Source organism: Mustela nigripes, chromosome X (assembly GCF_022355385.1).
Source record: "Mustela nigripes isolate SB6536 chromosome X, MUSNIG.SB6536, whole genome shotgun sequence".
Taxonomy (NCBI): domain Eukaryota; kingdom Metazoa; phylum Chordata; class Mammalia; order Carnivora; family Mustelidae; genus Mustela; species Mustela nigripes.
Genome location: NC_081575.1, coordinates 89,579,778 through 89,598,502, shown reverse-complemented (window position 1 = coordinate 89,598,502; position 18,725 = coordinate 89,579,778).

Sequence of the window (18,725 nt, the reverse complement as noted above, 5' to 3'; positions counted from 1 at the left end):
CTGAAAAGCCCAGATACCTTGAGGTATAAACACTGGTTGTATAAATTGCCCGCTTTGGGTGGGGAGCGAGGGTCAGCGGGTTGGCAGGAATGAGCCCGTGAGACAGACCAGGAAACAGAGAAGGGAAGGGGAAAAAAAGACGAGTCGATAAATAAGGACTCCGAGTTCATCCCCACAAGGCTGGCTGCTCATTGCTCAATGTTGCGAGACACTGACTTCTTAGAGGTTTGCGGTAACAGCTCGCTCGACCTGGAAATTGCTGTGAATGTGCATTCCACCCGAGGCTGAGCTTGTAAAAAGAGTTCTCTGGCATCCTTGCCTCACTGACAGGTCTGGGACAGCAGGTGCTCCGCTGGGGGTGGCTGACCCTGAGCCCCAGTGACCCTGCCCCCAAGCTCTTGACCGCTAGGCTGAGCTGATGAGGTTTTTGATAAGAACTGTCCCATCTCACTCCCAGGCTTCCCTAGCTCTTGCTTCTTCCATCAAGGTCCCAGTCCCACCCTTCCCACTGCCTGGAATGCCAGGCCCTCATTCATTCTCCAGACATTTGCTGAGCATCTACCATGTGCCAATGGAACTACCTCTGGTCTAAGCTCTGGCTGAAACAAGCCATGAATAACATTGTCCCCACCGAAAGGAGCTTGCAGATGTCAAAACCAGGTGTGCTCTGTGCCGTGACGGGTTCATAAGAGAGAAACAATGGGGGACAGAAAGATGGCTTTGGACCAGTCCATCTAGAAGGAAATGTCTGGGGAGGCTTCCAAAGGAGGACAGATGCTTGCATGGTCTCTTAAAAGAAGGGTGGCTGCTTGCAGGCAAGGTGTGAGATTTCATCCACGGAAGAAAGAGTGTCAGTTTCAGCAAAACCCCAAAGCAGTGCTGTCCACTTGAACTTTCTGTGATGATGGTAATTTTCCATATCTGCACTGTCCCAAATGGAAGTCAATCACTAATGAGCACTTATGAAACTGAGAAACAGAATTTTAAGGTTTATTTCATGTTGAGTCATTTTAACTTAAACTTAAATATGCACGCACAGCCAGCGGCCAGTGGAGTAGAACAGAACAGCTCCCGAAGGCACAAAGCAACCCAGAAGTGCCAGTGGTCATGGGAAGCAGAAGCTTAAGGTGCCTGAAACAGCTACTGGAAAGAGTCAAGAAAAAAAGAGACCAGCTCACAGAGGAGCTCGTGAGCATGGCTGGGTCACTCACCCCCCACAGCGACACAGACACCCCCACCCCCGCAGTGAAGTCACTCATCTCATCTCTGCCCCTCCATTTTTCTTGATTCCAAGAGTTGCAAACCTAAATGCTGCTGGCTGCTGGGAGAATAGGGGTGAGAAAGGACATGGACACAGGTCATGGCCACCTGGAGCACTGTGTCTAGCCAGACAACACGAGTCCCATCGAAACGGGGCAGCCACAACCCAGCATCAGTCACGATACTGTTGTCTCCAAATTGCCTGATCTTCAAATGATTCCAGAGAAGCCAAGAAGCATGACTTATTTTGTGAAATCCTTCAGTGTCTAAATGTTGGATACATTTTTTTAAATGACCTGCGGGCCAAAGAAAGCCAGTCTTCGGGCTGGGATTTGGTCCTCGAACTATTGTTTTTGTTGCTTGCAAAACCAGTATTCCTTTGTCCACGTCTTCTGTAGCTCCTGTCATGCTACGTAGCATGTTTCTACCACCCACTTCTCGTCACTGGGCTCCCCATTCCTCAAGGACTTCAAGGGACCAAAGTGGCATTCATCTATTGTTCCAGGAACCTAGTACCCCCTTGTACATTGTTTTGCAGATGTTGGTTCAATGAACGAATGAATGAGCGTTCTCGCTCATTCGTGAAATGATTTTGCCAGCCAAGGCATTGGCTCCAAGAGACAGCAGCAAAGGAGTTAAAAGGCAGGAAATGAACTAGGCTTTGGGATAAAGCCCCATTAATTGCCATCTTACCAGAAATCCTCTTCCCTGCAAATCCGCAGGCTGTAAATTAAGATCTGAATTGTTGTTTTGAACGCAGCTTTCTCCAAACCACAGATTTGCAAACATTTCTCTTCCCGGTAGCTTGAGGCCCCACAAGAGTCTTGTGCTATTAAATCTTGCTGAAAGGTGGGCTGAGACCACTAGGTCTCTTGTGAAAATTACCAGAGTTGTGGACGGCTGGTGTGGGATTTAGCAAGAAGCCTCTGCCCCTGTCACCAGGGAGAGCCAGCCACCAAGAGGCACCTCAGGGAGGAGAATCTCTGACCTCAGATGACCACCCCCCCCACCCCCAAAGCTGCAGGGAGCATGGAGGGGAGGCGGGGGAAAGGTAAAAGAGGGGGTCAAGGACTGGAGGCAGCAGGTGGCCTCCCAGAGTGGAGAATCCAGGTCCACGATCCTCTTGCTTGTTCCGCTCCACATTCCCGCAGCAGCTTAGGGGAAGTCATTTAAACTCCGCGCTCCACTTGCTCCAAGCAATGACTGGGAATAAATGTGCTCTGCTTCCTAAGGCCAGGTGGATCGTTGTCGCACAATGATTTCAAACTCCCGGCAGGAAGAGCAAGTCCTGAGCCAAGAAAAGGCACAGCGAACCTCCCAAAAGGTGTGCCAGAGTGGACACAGAAGTGTCGGCTCCCGACATACCCACGCCCACCCTCCCCATAGAAACACGAGACCTCGTCCCTGTGATTTTTCCTCTGGGGCCATTTTGAAGATATTTTGAGCACCTGAAATCCATCCTTGTAGAATCAAGAGTGAAAAGCAGCAAGAGAACTTTGAGCAGAGCCCCCTCCCAGGCTTGTTGTACAGACGAGAAAACCGAGGTTCACGTTTCTTCCCTGCTGAGTTCAAGGGCACACCGCTAGACTCCCTGTGCACAGCCCAGCACTCTCTTCTTCTTTCACAACACAGTGCCCCTCGCTAATCCATATATCTGTGCACACCACGATGTCCTCTCTGAGTCACTGATGACAAATCCATTTTTCATGGGAGGATATAATCTGCTAAAATCTTCTCCTGCATTCCAGGGTAAGAGCTCCCATATTTCACAGAGTGGGTTAATCACCAATATCAATGGATGAGGTGGGAAGAAGGGCAGAGATGAGAAGGAAGCCTCGGTCCGGGGAAACTTTTGGAATGGAACCTGTTTTGCCTCCCCTGCTCGTGCAAAAATAAAAACATCCCGAAGGTTTGTAACATTCGGCAAAATTCTTTTTGATACCTGGATACAAAATAATATTCTCTTTAAAGGACAGACGATTTCTTTAGAAAAGTTAACTGATGGCTTATTTATATGAGTCTCCAGTGTCCAGTGCTGCCATCATTGAGATGAAGTGCTCAGGACAGAGTGAAATCCCTTAATTACTCTCGCATGTGTTGTGCGTTGTGGGGAAAGAAAACATAATGCAAAGTGCTTATGTATTTCAGCAACATAATAGCTTGATGAAGATTTCTAAATTTTTCAAAATGTCATTTCTTTCCGAAAGATGGATTATTTCTGTTGGGATTTAGTCTACCTAATTATTCCTGCCTTGATTACTTAACTACTCCAGATATTTCATTCCTCCACACTCTTATCATATCGGGCCTGTTAGAACTGAGGCAGCTTATTAGTACAAAGTAGATGGTCCTGTTTCCAGCCAGTGAGTGTGGGAGGAGGGGTTACCAAATGGAGCGCTAGGAACCTGCAGGGGAGGAAAAATTTCTTCTCTACCCTTCTCAGTTCTTTGGTTGGTGAACTGATACAAAAAGGATTAACAGGAGGAAAACAAATTTGATTATGTACATATGGGAATCTCTTAAGACTATGAGACCCAAGGACAGATGATGTTCCTTTTCCATTCTGAGTCAAGGCATAGGGTAGGGGTCTGGGGTCTTCAAAGGCAAAGAGGGTAATTCACAAGATGATATGAAAAGCAGATGTTTGATAATTTAGATGTTTACCCTGCTGTACCGATGGGTCATTCAGATAAAAGTTTTCTCTGGTAATAGCCCTCTCTTTCTCTGTGAGCCAGGGCCCCTAAATTATTTTAGATAGTTAGGGGAGAGGTAAAAGCTTTTCTTGAGTCTGCTGGGTCTCGATTGCCTTTGGCTCAAAACAATCCACATACCAAAGTAGCATATTTGGGGCGGCCATGTGTTTTGCTCCCCCTCAGTCCCAACTTTGAAATTTCCCTAAGAAGTTCCATGGCCCAGAAATGGGAGTTGGTAGATTTCTCCATCTCATTGAACCAGTTGCTTAGTGCTGAGAATAGATCGGTTCAGTTAAACAGTTGTGTCTTACTTCAGGAATGGTGATGCAGGTGATGCTTTCAAAGTTAGGCCTATGGTGCAAGCAATGAGATATTTAATCGAAAACATTTTATGGACAAAGAAAAACAATGGTTAATGATTGGAGCAGCTCGTATCTGAGCTGCGAACGCAGACAGTCGGGAAGACATGTAGATGTCCAGTTTGAAGCATCTTCAGATGGACTGAGGGTGGGCCATGGCTGTCTGACAGTGTGATTCCTGCTCTGCAATGTGAGCATCTCTAGAGATCTTTCTGCGTGGCCCAAACAGCAACCAACACCAAGACTGTCCATACATGAACATTTGTGGTGATTTCACTTAAGTTTATCTCAAGTTGTCTAATGTTAGCTTACATGGCTTCAAAAGAAGGGCAGTTTTAGTTCTCAGTGATTCCAAATCGGAGGGGTGGGAGGAAATTGGAAATGTTAGCTTGAAGAGTCATAGCCAAATATTGGAGGAAACTAGAAGAATTCAAGATCTAGCCCAGTTTACCAGTAAAAAAACAAAACCTCAAAGACACAGAACACTGGAATTTGATAGCCACAAAGGTATATTACTGAGTCATTTTTTTTCTGTCTGTAATTAACCCCCCTTTATTTTTCCAAAGAGAACCACAACAAGATTAATTTGCCTGAAAACCAAGTCTAGCTTCGATAAAGTTGGCCTGATTATATGCCCAAGTGCAGCAAGAACAGTGATGGACCATATAGTTTCTTTAAGTCTGTGCTGTTGGACTTTTTCATAAGGAATCTCAGATTAAACTTTCAAAAGCCTCTCGAGGCCAAGAAACCACACCAAGGACTTGCCAATAGCCTTTCCCTGCGATATCTATAGATTTGGGTAAATGCCTCTCTTCTCAAGATCCCCCAAATATCCTGAAGTTCATGAGACTACCAGGAAGTGATCTTTCTTGCTCACGGGGTAAGGCTGCCAAGAACCCTGCAGACCAAGGTATCAGGCTGCGATTTCCAAGGGGTTTTAATGGCTCCATTAAGTCAACCTTAGTTTCTAAAAGCTGTCTGGTCATATCTGAGTCTGTGCACATTCTCGAATATGACATTCCAGTCAAAGCCTTGGCAATATAAGCAATGCGTCCAATTGTGTCCTGTTACAAGGAGGAGAACAGATTTTTATTGTACTTATGCAAATAACTATATTGCCAGGAAAGTAAGAATGCTCACTGAGTTTCTCAATTCTAAAGGGATCAGGTAGGGAGAAAAAGTAATTGTTTCATCCTTGTTCACGAAGGTATATCTTACCAAATTTTTTGATAGCTTAAGAGAAAAGATGAAAAGGCTTGCTTAAATCTGGAACTTCAAAATAGACCCAGCAATATTCTAAACCAAAAGTCATAAAAATAGCAATCAACCTCATCAGTTTGTTCTGTTCCATGTTTAATTCTTGCTCTGCTTGAAGCCAGTTTTTTCATTAGTTCTAGAAATTCCTACCCAGTTCAGGTAGTTTTTCCTTTTTTATCTTAAAGTTATCAGAAATCTGTATTCAAGAGCACTTTCCACGAATCTCCTTGAGTAAACACTACTATAAACACTTTTGCAAAAGCATTCAGTGAAACAATAACTGTAAACGACGAAAGACTTAAAAATGGCCATGGTTATTTAAAGATGTGCCGGGAGGGGCGCCTGGGTGGCTCAGTGAGTTGGGGCCCCTGCCTTTGGCTCAGATCATGATCCCAGGATCCTGGGATGGAGGCCCGAGTCGGGCTCTCTGCTCTGCGGGGAGCCTGCCTCCCCCTCTCTCTCTCTGCCTGCCTCTCCACCTACTTGTGATTTCTATTTGCCAGATAAGTAAATAAAATCTTTAAAAAAAAAAAAAAAAGGATGTGTCAGGAACTCATTACAGTGCAATTGACAAGGAAATTTGGTTATCTTTGTGCTGATGACATCTAGCACAGATGACTAGAGGACACTTTTTTTGTTTGTTTAACATACATTCCATGCCCAGTTAGGAGCCAATGTGGGACTTGAACTCATGACCCTGAAATCAAGACCTGAGCTGAGATCAAGAGTCAGATACTTAACCTGAGCCATCCAGGTGCCCCTTTGTGACATACATTTTAAGATGGTAACTAGAATTATGATTGCTAATATTAAACCAAGACAAACTAGATTTTTAGGAATTTCATACAATTTGTAGAACAGTTACATCATGTACCTAGACAATACAACATGAAGAAGACTTGGTATTATTTCTTATTTGACAAAGCTTCCCACATAATTTAGCCTATCAAATAAGCCTAATTAGTTTAACATCTCCCGTATTTTATATATAAAGAGAGAGAACAAATCTTTGGCAATTTTCCAGGGACCTCTGGAAAATTCCAGAATTAGTTTGAGGTGAAAAGACTTTGCTTAGAATTTGATTTGGGGGAAACTTGTCAAAAATGTCAAGAGGTTTTAAAACACTTGGTCAAATAGGATCTTGGGTCGTTGTGAAACTATTGTTATTCATGTAACCATAGTAACAATTAAAGACTTCCCAGGCTAATACAGAAAGTTACATAGTTGTTAAAAAAAAAAAAATGTTAGTTCTTTTGATAGGGAAGACCCAGCATTCTTAAGTAATCAAAGACTTGGTATGAAACATGGGAAATTATTTTGACAAGACGTAAAATCTTTCTTTTCTAGGCACATTATTTAAAAGATAAACCAAAATTTTTGTTTATAATTTCTTACTAAGAGCAGACCCACAATTGAAGAAAACTTGTCCTTTCAGCAGATGAAAGCAAATTAAGTTCACTTTACATCATAAACAATTCAGTTTTAGCTAGCTTGATTATACAAGGGAAAATTCTCTCTCTCTGCCCGCACTTCTATACTAGTTTTAGTTTAAGGCAAATTCACTTTTTTTCCCTTAACAAAAATGCATCTTCATATCTCATACCCCTTTTTACAAAAACAATTCCTTGCCTAAAGAATTGTTACACTTATTATTTCTAATACTTTAAATTTCACTGATTAGAATGCTTAATTCTTAGAAGCCTTAATTTCCAGTGAGAACTAAAAAGTAAAAAGGGGACATCTGGCTGACTCAGTTGGAAGAACGTGTGACTCGATCTGGCCGGTTGTGAGTTCGAGCCCCACGTTGTGGGTACAGATTACTGAAAAACAAAGAAAATTTTAAAAAAATTGAACACTTACAACCTGTTACATCCACATCTTTTAGATTGGCAAATTAATAAGTACACTTCACACAATTTTCTAGAAGCATATGCCTTTATCAATTTTCCAATCAATGCAGCACTGATGCATCCAAGTGTCTTATAGGTTCTCTGCAATAAGTAGCCAAAAGTAGATAAGCCTGTGTTCAGTAATTGATGCTTCAATATTGTCTCTTATTTGGAAACAATCTAGGTATTTAATGACTACCCAACACCTAATTCAACTTAGCAAAACTCTAAGGTTTTAATTTAGCAAAAGTGTTTGGAGACACTAATTTAGGTAGACATACAATAAAACATAAATATTGTTGAAAAGTTTATTTATAAACTTTTATCTTACTTGCATCTGTTTAATTCGCTTGGTCTCAATAGTTATGTTTAGATTAGTCATGAAAATTTCACGAGGTATTAAATATCTAACCATTATCTGAAGTTCTCTTTCTTGCTGACAAACCCTGTAACAGATTAACACAAACTTAGTTGACATTTAGTGCTGGTGACTCCAAAGTCATGTTTATTTTACTTAAACGAACCTTAAATTCGCTTTTATTTGCACAAGATTATCCCACATCTTGTGAACTGAATAAGGAGTTGGGTTAGTTTTTATTCTATTTCTGAATATTCCGTATTTAGAAGCACTTAATTTTTAAGCCAATGAAATAGAGCTCTCTTATGCATGAGTTCATTCCGGCGATTCCGTCCTGTGGTGGAAAACACCGTGCACGCACAATATAAATATACAGACACACACAAACATCCAGACGGACACAGAGACCTTATGGTTTCATTTTACAATGTTTGTCATGAGAAAGGTATGACAATGGGAAATTCACTAGTTTTAAAACAACAGTTGGAGTAAGTTCAGTTTATCTGCTCAGACAGCTAAAGCTTTTGGCACAATTATTTGTGCAGAAAACACATGATTTTTCATTAGCCTAAATTTCAAATGCGTTCTCTCCCTTTTTGTTTTTCTTCTGATAAGAACTGCTTTCCTGAAAATTGTACTTGAATATTTACATGTCGAAAGCACAGGGAAGAATGGAAGTTACAAGCCTTTTGGGACTGAACTAAAAAACAAAAACAAAAACAAAAAAACAAGAATAGGTGAACTCTGAACAGCCTCTCCAGCTGCGTGTTTAGTTTGGTAAAGATTTGTAAGATAAGGACAGTTGCTCTCGATTCCCGAAAGAACTGAATCACAGCCAAAATGACATTATAGTTTAATCTACCCATTTCACACACAGACACAAATGTGCGTGTGTGTATGTGTATGTGTGTTTATGAATACTTTTACAAAAATCCAGATTTTTTTTTCTTTCCCTCTAGGTACATAGTTTTATTTTTTAGGGGAGGACTCCCAAAAATAATTCCTACAGGTTGTGAGTATCAGCTTCCAATCCAACCAATCTCTCTGACCACAGAGCTATTGCAAATCCTTGTAAATATCTTGTCAGTTTTCAGTTGGGACATACAGCAAACTTTTTCAGGGTTTAATGCAGTATGTCTTTGTAAAGTATCAAGCTTTCTGATAAAAAGCCTTCTTTCTGAGTATGCAGTTCAGTTTTGGATCAATTTACCTTAGGGGGCAAAAGCCACTGTGTCAGCCCCTGAACAGCAGCCCTCAGCTGATCATTTGTAGAAGGGCCTAGGAAAAATTCTGGTCGTTTCCTCTCTGAAGGGAGGTTTTCAGGGAATTGTTCGGCTTGTCTGATAACTACGATATAATCATGGGTGAGAAGAATACCCCTTAGCAGCCAAATGAGGTCCTCATGAATGGGGTTGTAAGTGACAATTCATCTTTTTAAATTCCTCTCTAAATTTGATAGGATCCTCTGAAAGGTAAAGAGGACTTTATAATTTTAAAAATCTGCTGCTGTCCGGGGGACATGAATTCTCTGGGTGGGGGGTGTTGGATATGGCTGCAAAGGATGTTGCATAGGAAGGCCTGAAGTTGGCAGTGCCTGATTATGCAGCCCAGCAAAATGAACCTTATTGTCCATCCCAGGTGCTTCTGTTAAATTTACTTCCTGGCTTTTAGCACTTCCATGAGTAACCTGTATACCCTGGGCCTGGAGATTAGGCTGGAGGGCTCTCTGTAAATCTTGTAGGGACAGGGAAGTTAAAATAAGCAGCTGAGTGTGTAAGGGATTTTCTGGGGAAAGTGCAGGAGTTTGGGGAGCTAAGGGAATTTGCTAAGGAGGGGCTGGATTTCAAGCGGGGGAATTTACATTGGATATGAACTTTAATTTTGTTCTAAGTTTAATTTCTGTTCTTTCATCTTGCTGTGGGAGTCCCTGAGGTTAGCTGTTACACTTCTACATATCCACTTTTCAATTAGGTCTTTCTATAAGTACCAGTAAGACAATTGTTTAGAATAGGAACTCCCTTAAAAAAAAAAAAAAAAAAAAAGAGTGCTCAAATATAGCAACTTTTCCAATGCAAAATATCTATCATCTGGAAATTAACAAGCAGGATCTATCCATCTCAATAGTAACTCAAACTGGTACACTTTTTTATGGCTTAGCCTCCGACATAAGAGGTGTCCCACAAAAGAGCACAAAATATGGGGCCCTCACAAGATCCAGTCTCTCGTGGAACAGGAGGCACCTCTAGTCATAGACCCGCTAACCTGTGACACCGGGCAGGCACTATGTGAATGGGACTTTTCCAGCACTAATGATTCAATGAAGGTTGACACAACAAAGGTTCCTTATGGACTGCGACCCCTTCTGAAAAACTTTTCTGAGAGCTGACACAGCTGTGAATCCCAGGCTATTGGACTAGCTATCAGATGTATCTTCCGAATGGTGGAGACTAAGGTATTCTCACTGATCACAAAGCCAAACTCTCAGGACACAGAACAAGATGAAAGGAAAACCTCACCCAGTTGTTACACAGGGAAACTTAAAGTGTGTCTAAACAGATGCCGGATGGGTGAGAACCAAGAGTTCACCAGGCTGTGAGGTGGGTTCAAACTACAGGCCTACTGGGCCTATGCCTGCGGTCTACCCTATGGTTTCCTTCTCATGGTAAAAGACTCAAAGGACACAGAGGCAAAACAAAATAATGGCTATTTCTGGGAGGAACAGGATCAGTAGAAATTAAAAGTATTCATAATAAATCTTTAGCAAAGTTGCTATACCCGAGGAAATAATTCACCCAAATATTTTCTCCTAATTTAAATTTAAAACTTAAAAAAAAAGGACTCTCACTTTCACCAAACCCTGCAGATAGAGATCCAGGAGACTGACATGGTAAGAATTCTTGCCTTCTGCTGTCTTTTGTCAAAGACCCCAGGATTTCTCAGCTGCAACTGCCCCAGAGCCAGCAGCGTCCAAACCGTGAAGTCTCCTGGCTGGTTTTCCAACCCTGTAGGGGAGGAAACAGTTTTTCTCTACCCTTCTAGATTCATTGGCAGGTAAACCAATATAAAACAGACTGACAGGGTAAAAATGAATTTAATTATGTAAGTACAGGAGCCACATAAGAATATTAGCGCAAAGGACAAGTCAGTTGGGTCTCATACGCCATCCTCAGGAATGGAATAGGAGCCTGGGGGCTTCAGAGGGGAGGAAGGTAATTCACACGATGATAAGAAGAGCAGGTGTTTGCTAATTAGATGTTTGCCCTGACATAAAGATAGGTCTTTCTGATAAAAAGTTACCTTTGGTAATAGCATTCTTTTCTGGGCCAAGACCCCTATCTAAATTCCTTTAGGTAGTTAAGAAAAAGATAAAAGTTTTTATAAAAGTCTGCCGGGTGTTGATTGCCTTTGGCTGGAAATAATCTACATGCCAAAGCGGCATACTTGAGGTTATGCCTCAAACCACTCCAATGAAGCAATGACCTCACTGCAGCTTCTGCTCACGTGTGGCCTGGGATGGTCTGCACAGGCAGCCAGACCTTAGGCCGCCTTCTAGGCTGTTGTCCCTCCTTCCCTCCAACCCAGGAGAGAGCGTGTTTGCTCTCCCGCTCTGCTTTGTACATTCTAGAGATCTTGGGTATGGGCTCTGCATTTCTTTCTCTAGAGGGCTGCTTCTCAAACTGCAGCCTGGAGGGCTTAATAAAACAGAGCTTGCCAAGCCCCACCCTCAGAAAGTCTGATTGGGCAGCTCTAGGCTAAGGTCCCACAATCTGCATTTCTAAGGAGGTCCCAGACCCTGCTAAGCCTGCTTATCCCAGGACCACACTTTGAAAACACTGCTCTAAGACCATTTTTTTCTTTAAAAAAAATTTTACAAATTGGATGTTGGGTTTAGTGTCTGTACCAGGTTGGAAAGTGGAACCTAATGGCATTTGTTTACTTGATTTTAAAAGCTTCTGTCCAGTGTCCAGCTCTGGAGTCGATGAGCATGATAACGATTCCAGTTAAGGGTAAAAGGCCTCAAAGTGGGAGGGAAAGGAGGGAAGAAAGGGAGGAAGGAACGTGGCTAGAACAGGCAGCTTCCAGAACATCTCTGGAAGGTGTGATTGTAAATCTATGCTCTGAAAAGTCTGGGAGTGGGCACAGCTCCGCTGGACTAAAAAGGAACATGGCTTTTCTCTGTGTTTTCCTATTACATGGGATCGGTTACCCTACCAACGGCGAGTCATTCTTCACTCATGCAGGGGGGTGGGCAAAGGGCGAGCCCAGTGCCTACCCCGGGGCGCACCTGTCACGCCAAGAGAAGGAGGCCTGCGCCCTTTGGCTGATCCCACAGCCTGGAAAAAAGCCAGACTCCGCTGCCTTTGAAAGCCTGTTCCTTGGAGCAATCCTGGCTCGCTAGGTTTAATTGTTTCGTCTCCCTCTTTTTTTTTTTTTTTTTTTTTTTTTTCTAGTTTATGAAGCCGCCCCGCCTAAAGTCCGCCCCTTGCGCAGAGGCCCGGAAAGGTGGGAGGAGCGCAGGCAGCGCTCCCAGCTCGGGCAGAGCGGGTTTCTATTTCCCGATTATAAAGAAGCATTTGTTGGGAGCCGATGAATTGCGGTGGGGCTGGGCCCGGGGCGGAAGCGCACCTGTGATGCTCCGCGCCTGCCGGAGACTGTTTATGCATCAAATGTGGCCACAGATATTCCCTTGGCGCTTGGAAAGGGCGGGTGAGGAGGAAGGAAGGCGTGAGGGCAGCCCATCCCCCCCCCGCGCCCCCCCCCCCCCCCCAGTTTGGAAACCTCTGCTACTCAAAATGTGGTCCCTGGACCAACTACATTAGCCAGGAGCTTGTTAACAATGCAAATCTCTCGTCCCTCCCGGACCTACTGAATCAGAATCTGCTTTGTAATGAGATTCTGGGGTAATGCCCTGTCAACGTTTAAGTTTGAGAAGTGGGATCCAGGGGTGCTTGGCACAGAAAAGGTTAAGAGCTCCTGCTCTCAGTTAAGGAAAGGGAGGGCCCCCATTCGTAAGGGGGAGTGGGGGGTTAACCCTGACGTTTTCCCCTGGAGTAGAGGACAGAGAAATTTCCATATGGCTTGAGTTAGTTGGGACAGGACATTTTAGCACGTGCCCAGGGTCGACGAGAAAACAGCAGCAGGGGCCGGAGCCGAGGTGGGAGCACCTGGGAGATTCTTAATAAGCAGGCTGACATGTGGAGAATAAAATTTTAATGCTGGAAGAAAGAGAAAGCACACAATCATAAAACGTGCTCCCAGCATCAATGCGTCCGGACCAAGAGGACACGCCTGGCAGGCAGGGCCCGCGGAGCTGGCAGGGGCAAGGCTCGACCACCATCCCTGTGAAGGGCTGGCAGCAACTCATGTCTGGACCCAGGAGCCAACCTGCTGTCCATTTTCTGCACTAGTGGAGGGGAGAAGAGGTACTGAGCACGTTAAAGAGTAGGCCATCCAAAAAGAAATGATTTGGATTTGATGTAAGGGCAGGGACTGATACACACCAGCCCTCCCCGGCCCCCATCTGACCCTCTCTCTCCCTTGCCTACTGTCAGCCCTGCTCCAGCCAGGTGGTGTGGTGATGGAAGAAGGCTTGAGTTCAATCTCATAAACTCCGAAGTAGGTGATACACTTTCACACTCCCCTCCAGGCCCCTTCAACAATTTTATGCAGGGAGCAGGTGGACCAATGAAAGACACAGACCTATCAAATTCCAGGCTGCCCCCAAGCTGGTGCGGTAGTTTAAAGACTGGATAATCCACTTGGATTCCAATCATGTTTCAACGGACTGTTGCAAGAGAGTGAGTCTGTCAAAATAGTAAGCTCTTCACTTACTATTTCTATGTCCCCTCAACCTCTTCCATGAAGGGTTTCTGGTGATTTGCAGAACTCAAAGTCAGGTCCATTCAAATATGAAAATGAAATGGTAAGAATCAGGTTCCGTTCTAGTATAAACTAGGACTGGAAGTCAACGCCTGGGCAAATGGTGACATTTCATAGGGGAAAAAAAGAAGAAGAAGAAGAATCATAAAGTTCTGTCCAGATCTAGAAAGCAGGGGCCCTGGTATACAGTGTGAGAAATGTTGCTTTAGCAAAAATAAATGTAGTGGGCAATAAGCTCACTTTGAATAAACAAATTTAAAAGCATCCTGACCGGGGCACCTGGATGTCTCAGTGGGTTAAGCCTCTGCCTTCGGCTCAGGTCATGATCTCAGGGTCCTGGGATCGAGTCCCGCATTGGGCTCTCTGCTCAGCGGGGAGCCTGATTCCTGCCCCCCTGCCCCCCGCTTGCCTCTCTGCCTACTTGTGATCTCTCTCTGTCAAATAAATAAATTAAATCTTAAAAAAAAAATCCTGCCCTCACTCCTGTCAAGACCACTCCTGGTACATTCAGCTTAGTTCTGAAAATCAGACTTTGAGAGATCATTGGCAAAGGGGACATTCGGAAGAGAACAATCTGGATAGTCAAAGATCATGAAGCCTAAAACATACATAGTAGGCTATGGGCCAGTCCCTCGATCAGGTACCGAAAGCATAAAGTCATGGAAGGCATGGTCCTACCCTTCAGAAACTTACAGCCCAGTGAGCACATCAGATAAACACACAAACCAGAGAAAGAGAGGTGGCTAAATCAGGATGTGGAATCTTGGAAGAAGTTATGGAAATTATGAACTGTTTTGGACTGGGTGACATCCAGCATTCAACACTGTCTGCAGCTGGGGAAATGAGTGCCTCCATCTTAAAGGAAGAATCAAGCAGTGCATTCTCTTCGTGCTACATGTATCAAAAAACTTCATTATGGTGGCTTAAACAAGTAAGATTTGTTTTGTTCATGGGACAAGAAAGGAGGTAGGCAAAGATGGGTCTGAAAATGTCAGCCCCTTAGTCTTCAATTCTCTTGGCCCTACCCTCACGGTTACAAGATGGCTGCTACTGCTCTTGCCTTCATGTCTACATTCCTCATCCCCTTTACCCAGTCTGACAGGGGCTGGGAGGGGAGCAGGAGCCATTGGATAAGTGCCCCAGCATTCTCTTTCCTGAGCTGGATCCCACGCAGGTTCTCAGAGGACCTCCTGAGGGGACTGAGCTCCAGTTGCCCACTGCAGCAACCCAGTGTACTGGCTTTGCCCCCTTCCCACCTCACTCCTCCCTACTCCCCTGTGTTTCCTGGCACCAGCTCCCACATTAGCTACCTGCTCCGAGTTCCCATCTCCCAGTCTGCTTCAGGGAAACCTAGAGCCAGAAATAACACCAAATGGAGCAGGACGGCCAGGGAAGGTCATGGCCAGGTCAGTCCTCAGAAACCCCTCTAGTAGACATAATAAAATATCCCAGAGCTCTTAGTGTAAGTGACCGTAAAGGGAGAATGGTTTGGAGCAGGCACATCAAGAACTGTAAGATCTAGGGTCCAGAGGGAACACTCTGGCTTTCTGGGGAGCAGAGTCACCTTATGGGATAGTTAAAGCTGTTTTGGGGTGTTGGCATGACCATGGATATAGAAGGCAGTGAGCTCACCATTCATTATCTGGAAGATTCTCTCAGTTCCCATGGAGTGCTTGGCCCATTGAATTGTGGGCATGCCTCAGTTGATCCTGCAGTGTCTTGGGGAGCCACCCACTACTGGTATCAATGTCTTGTTCCAATCCTTTGCATGGTTTAGGCATTGCTTTAGAAGTCAACCAAACTGGGGCGCCTGGGTGGCTCAGTGGGTTAAAGCCTCTGCCTTCGGCTCAGGTCATGATCTCAGGGTCCTGGGATGGGGCCCCGCATCGAGCTCTCTGCTCAGCAGGGAGCCTGCTTCCCCCCCACCTCTGCCTGCCTCTCTGCCTACTCGTGATCTCTGTCTGTCAAATAAATAAATAAAATCTTTAAAAGAAAAAAAAAATGGAAGTCAACCAAACTAAAAGCAACCTTGACCTGGGTCCCAGTCATCACTTTCACCCATCCCCAAACTGGGACCGAACTGTATGGGCTGACCCAGCACAGATATCTAAATACATGAGGCAAGTACAGACACGTGAAGCTAGGCTTTGGCAAAGGGAATTAACAATGACCTTGGACTGAGCAGTTTCTGAGAGGGGATGGTGGCTGAGGCTGCGTGTCCAGGAGATAAAAAGTGAAGAGCAGAGAAGGAAGTAGAGTCGACAGGCGCAGACTACACTTTGAAGACTCTGGTCATTGAGGGGCAAGAGAGATACAGGTTCTTAGCTAGAGTACGATGTAGAGTCAAGGGAAGCTGTTTCGTTTGTATGATCTTGTCCTGCTTTTTTTTTTTACTTAAGAAGGAGGTGAGTTGACAGGAAGACTGTCCTAGAAAGAATGTACTGGTGGGACAGGTAAGCAGATGGTTGGGTGAGGTGGGTCTCCCCTCACCCAAGAGCCACCCCCTCACCGGGAGGGGTGGCTTGGTGGAAGAGGGCAATCTCCTCACCAGCTTGCAGGTGAGGGGGAAAGACCAAGAGATGGAAGGTCACCCTGCAGTCAGTGAGGAAAGAAAAGGCGTTCTTCCCTCCTAGCCATAGTTTCACACTCAAGAAGGGAGTCAGGAGAGAAATGAGTTCCTGTTCCAACAAGAGGCACACAGAAGGATGTTCCTGGAAGCTTTAGTCATATAGCCCCAAACTGGAAACAATCGAAATGTCTGTCAGTCAGACAATGGACGAATTCTGGTGTTGGTCACGTAATGGACTACTATCAAGCAAGGCCAAAGATCAAGCTCTTCTCAACAATAGGGTCACAGATACGCTGTTGAGCGGAAGAAGTCAGATACACGAGTATACACTTGATGATTCCACTTGTATGAAGTTTCAGAATGGACAAAACCTGGGCTCCTGGGTGGCTTACCTGGGTCAGTTCAATGTCTGCCCTCAGCTCAGGTCTGATCCCAACCCTTTGATTCCAGAGTCCTGGGATCGAGCCCCGCATCAGGTTCCCTGCTCAGCGGAATGTTGGCTGCTCTTCCCCCTGCCCCCTGCCACTTGTATGCGCTCTCTCTCTTTATCTCCCAAATAAATAACTTAAATCTTTTTAAAAATGTGTTTAAAATATGAATATTGGAAAAAGAGTATGCTCTTTTAGAGATGCATACTGAAATATTCATATGTAAGTGATAGGACATTAGAGATTTGTTTCAGAACATTCTGGGGCAGGGGGGTGCAAATGGGCTAGAAATGAAACCAAACGGAACTGGCATGAATTCATAACTGCTACAGCTAGGTAATGGGTACATGGGGTTCACTTCCCTAGCCTGTCTACTTATGTGTATGTTTGACATTCTTTTTTTTTTTTTTTTAAGATTTTTTTTTATTTGTCAGAGGGAGAGAGAGATTGAGAGAGACAGAACAAGCAGGGAGAGCTGCAGGCAGAGGGAGAAGCAGTCTGCCCGCTGAGCATGGAGCCTGATGCAGGGCTCGATCCCAGGACCCCGGGATCATGAGCCGCAGGCAGACGCTTAACTGACTGAGCCACCCTGGTGCCCTATTTGAAATTCTTAGTAAGAGATGGGTAGGAGGGAGCAAAAGAAGGATGGAGGGAGGGTGGGGGGGGAGGGAAGAGAGAAAGGCCAGGGAATCACACAATTTTCTCCCCAGCCTAAAACAATCACAATAAAAAGTAAGAAGCCCATGGCACGCAGTGCCCTCCTACGTTCACAGCCACCACTGTGGCAAAAGGAAAGATCCAAGTTGCTCCCCGCCTCTCAGTTCCACTGAGAGCACCTCCCCTTCTCAAATACCCCTCAGTCAGCCTTATTTATGTCCCCGTCCAGGGCCAGAAAGTGGCTCCTCCCCGACAGCTGAAAATAAAGGCAGTAAGCCTGCCCCTGAGGAGTAAACTAGGCCATCAACACTGTACACAGGACAGCAAAGTGACCTTGGAGGGATGGAGTGCCCCGGCCAGCGAGACTTGGCAGCAGCCTAATTTAAGTTGTTAGGAAATTAGAATGTGTCCATCAGACAGTGAGCTGCGAGGGCCGAGCTGGGCACCTTGTGTTTTCCCCTCTGGAATCATTCTCCCTCCCACCTGCGCTGGCCCCAGGCAGGCTGAGCTCTGTGGTTTCCACTGGACTTGGGCCAATGGAAACCCCTGAAGGTGATCTGAAGGGGAGTGGGGTGAACTTACTTTTTCGCCTGGCTCCCTATTTCAGGGGCACCTCAGGCTGACCACACCCAAAGGCCACTCATGGCCCCTCCATAAGGCTCCTTCTCCAGCCAGGTTCGAAATGTTCTGAGTCATTCCTCTGTGAACAGGGCCTTTGAAGTAATCCTTCCTCAAAATATCTTACTCTGAGTATGCCCACCACTTGCTGTTTGAACCCTGAGGGAAACTGAGGCACAAACAGGAATCAGGAGTGTCCATGGGAGCATTTTTCAGGGAAAATGTCACCCTCCACCAGGCCACCTCAAATAGCCACATCTTTGACAGGTGTGGCCCACTCCAGGGTTACGAAGGGGCCATGGGAGCACGTTCAGAGTCTGTGCCTCCACTCAAACCCCAGAAAACTGGACAGCCCTGTGACTAATGTCCAGGGTCAGAGGCCAGCTAACGGCAGCATTCAGCCAACCAGTTTCTGTTTGTCAAAGACGGCATTAACCTTCTGGCTCCGTCTAACATCGTCGTGTGAACTTGGTTCCAGAGGTGACTCACACAGACAAACCCAGTGAGACTGGGTTTCTGAGCCTACGAAGCTCAGAGCCATGCCTTGACCTCACACAGGATCCCAGACTCACAGAGCCGGGCGGAGGCTTAGACACAAGGCAGCCTGATCCGGACTCCTCAGCTGAAGGGAGAGTGGGATAGAGCTCAGAGACACCGGATAACTCTGTGGCCCAGGGTGTTCAGAGAGTGGATGGCTCATGGCAGCTTCCCCAGGGCAAGGCCCAGTTTGTTTGTTTGTTTTAATTTCAGCTTTATT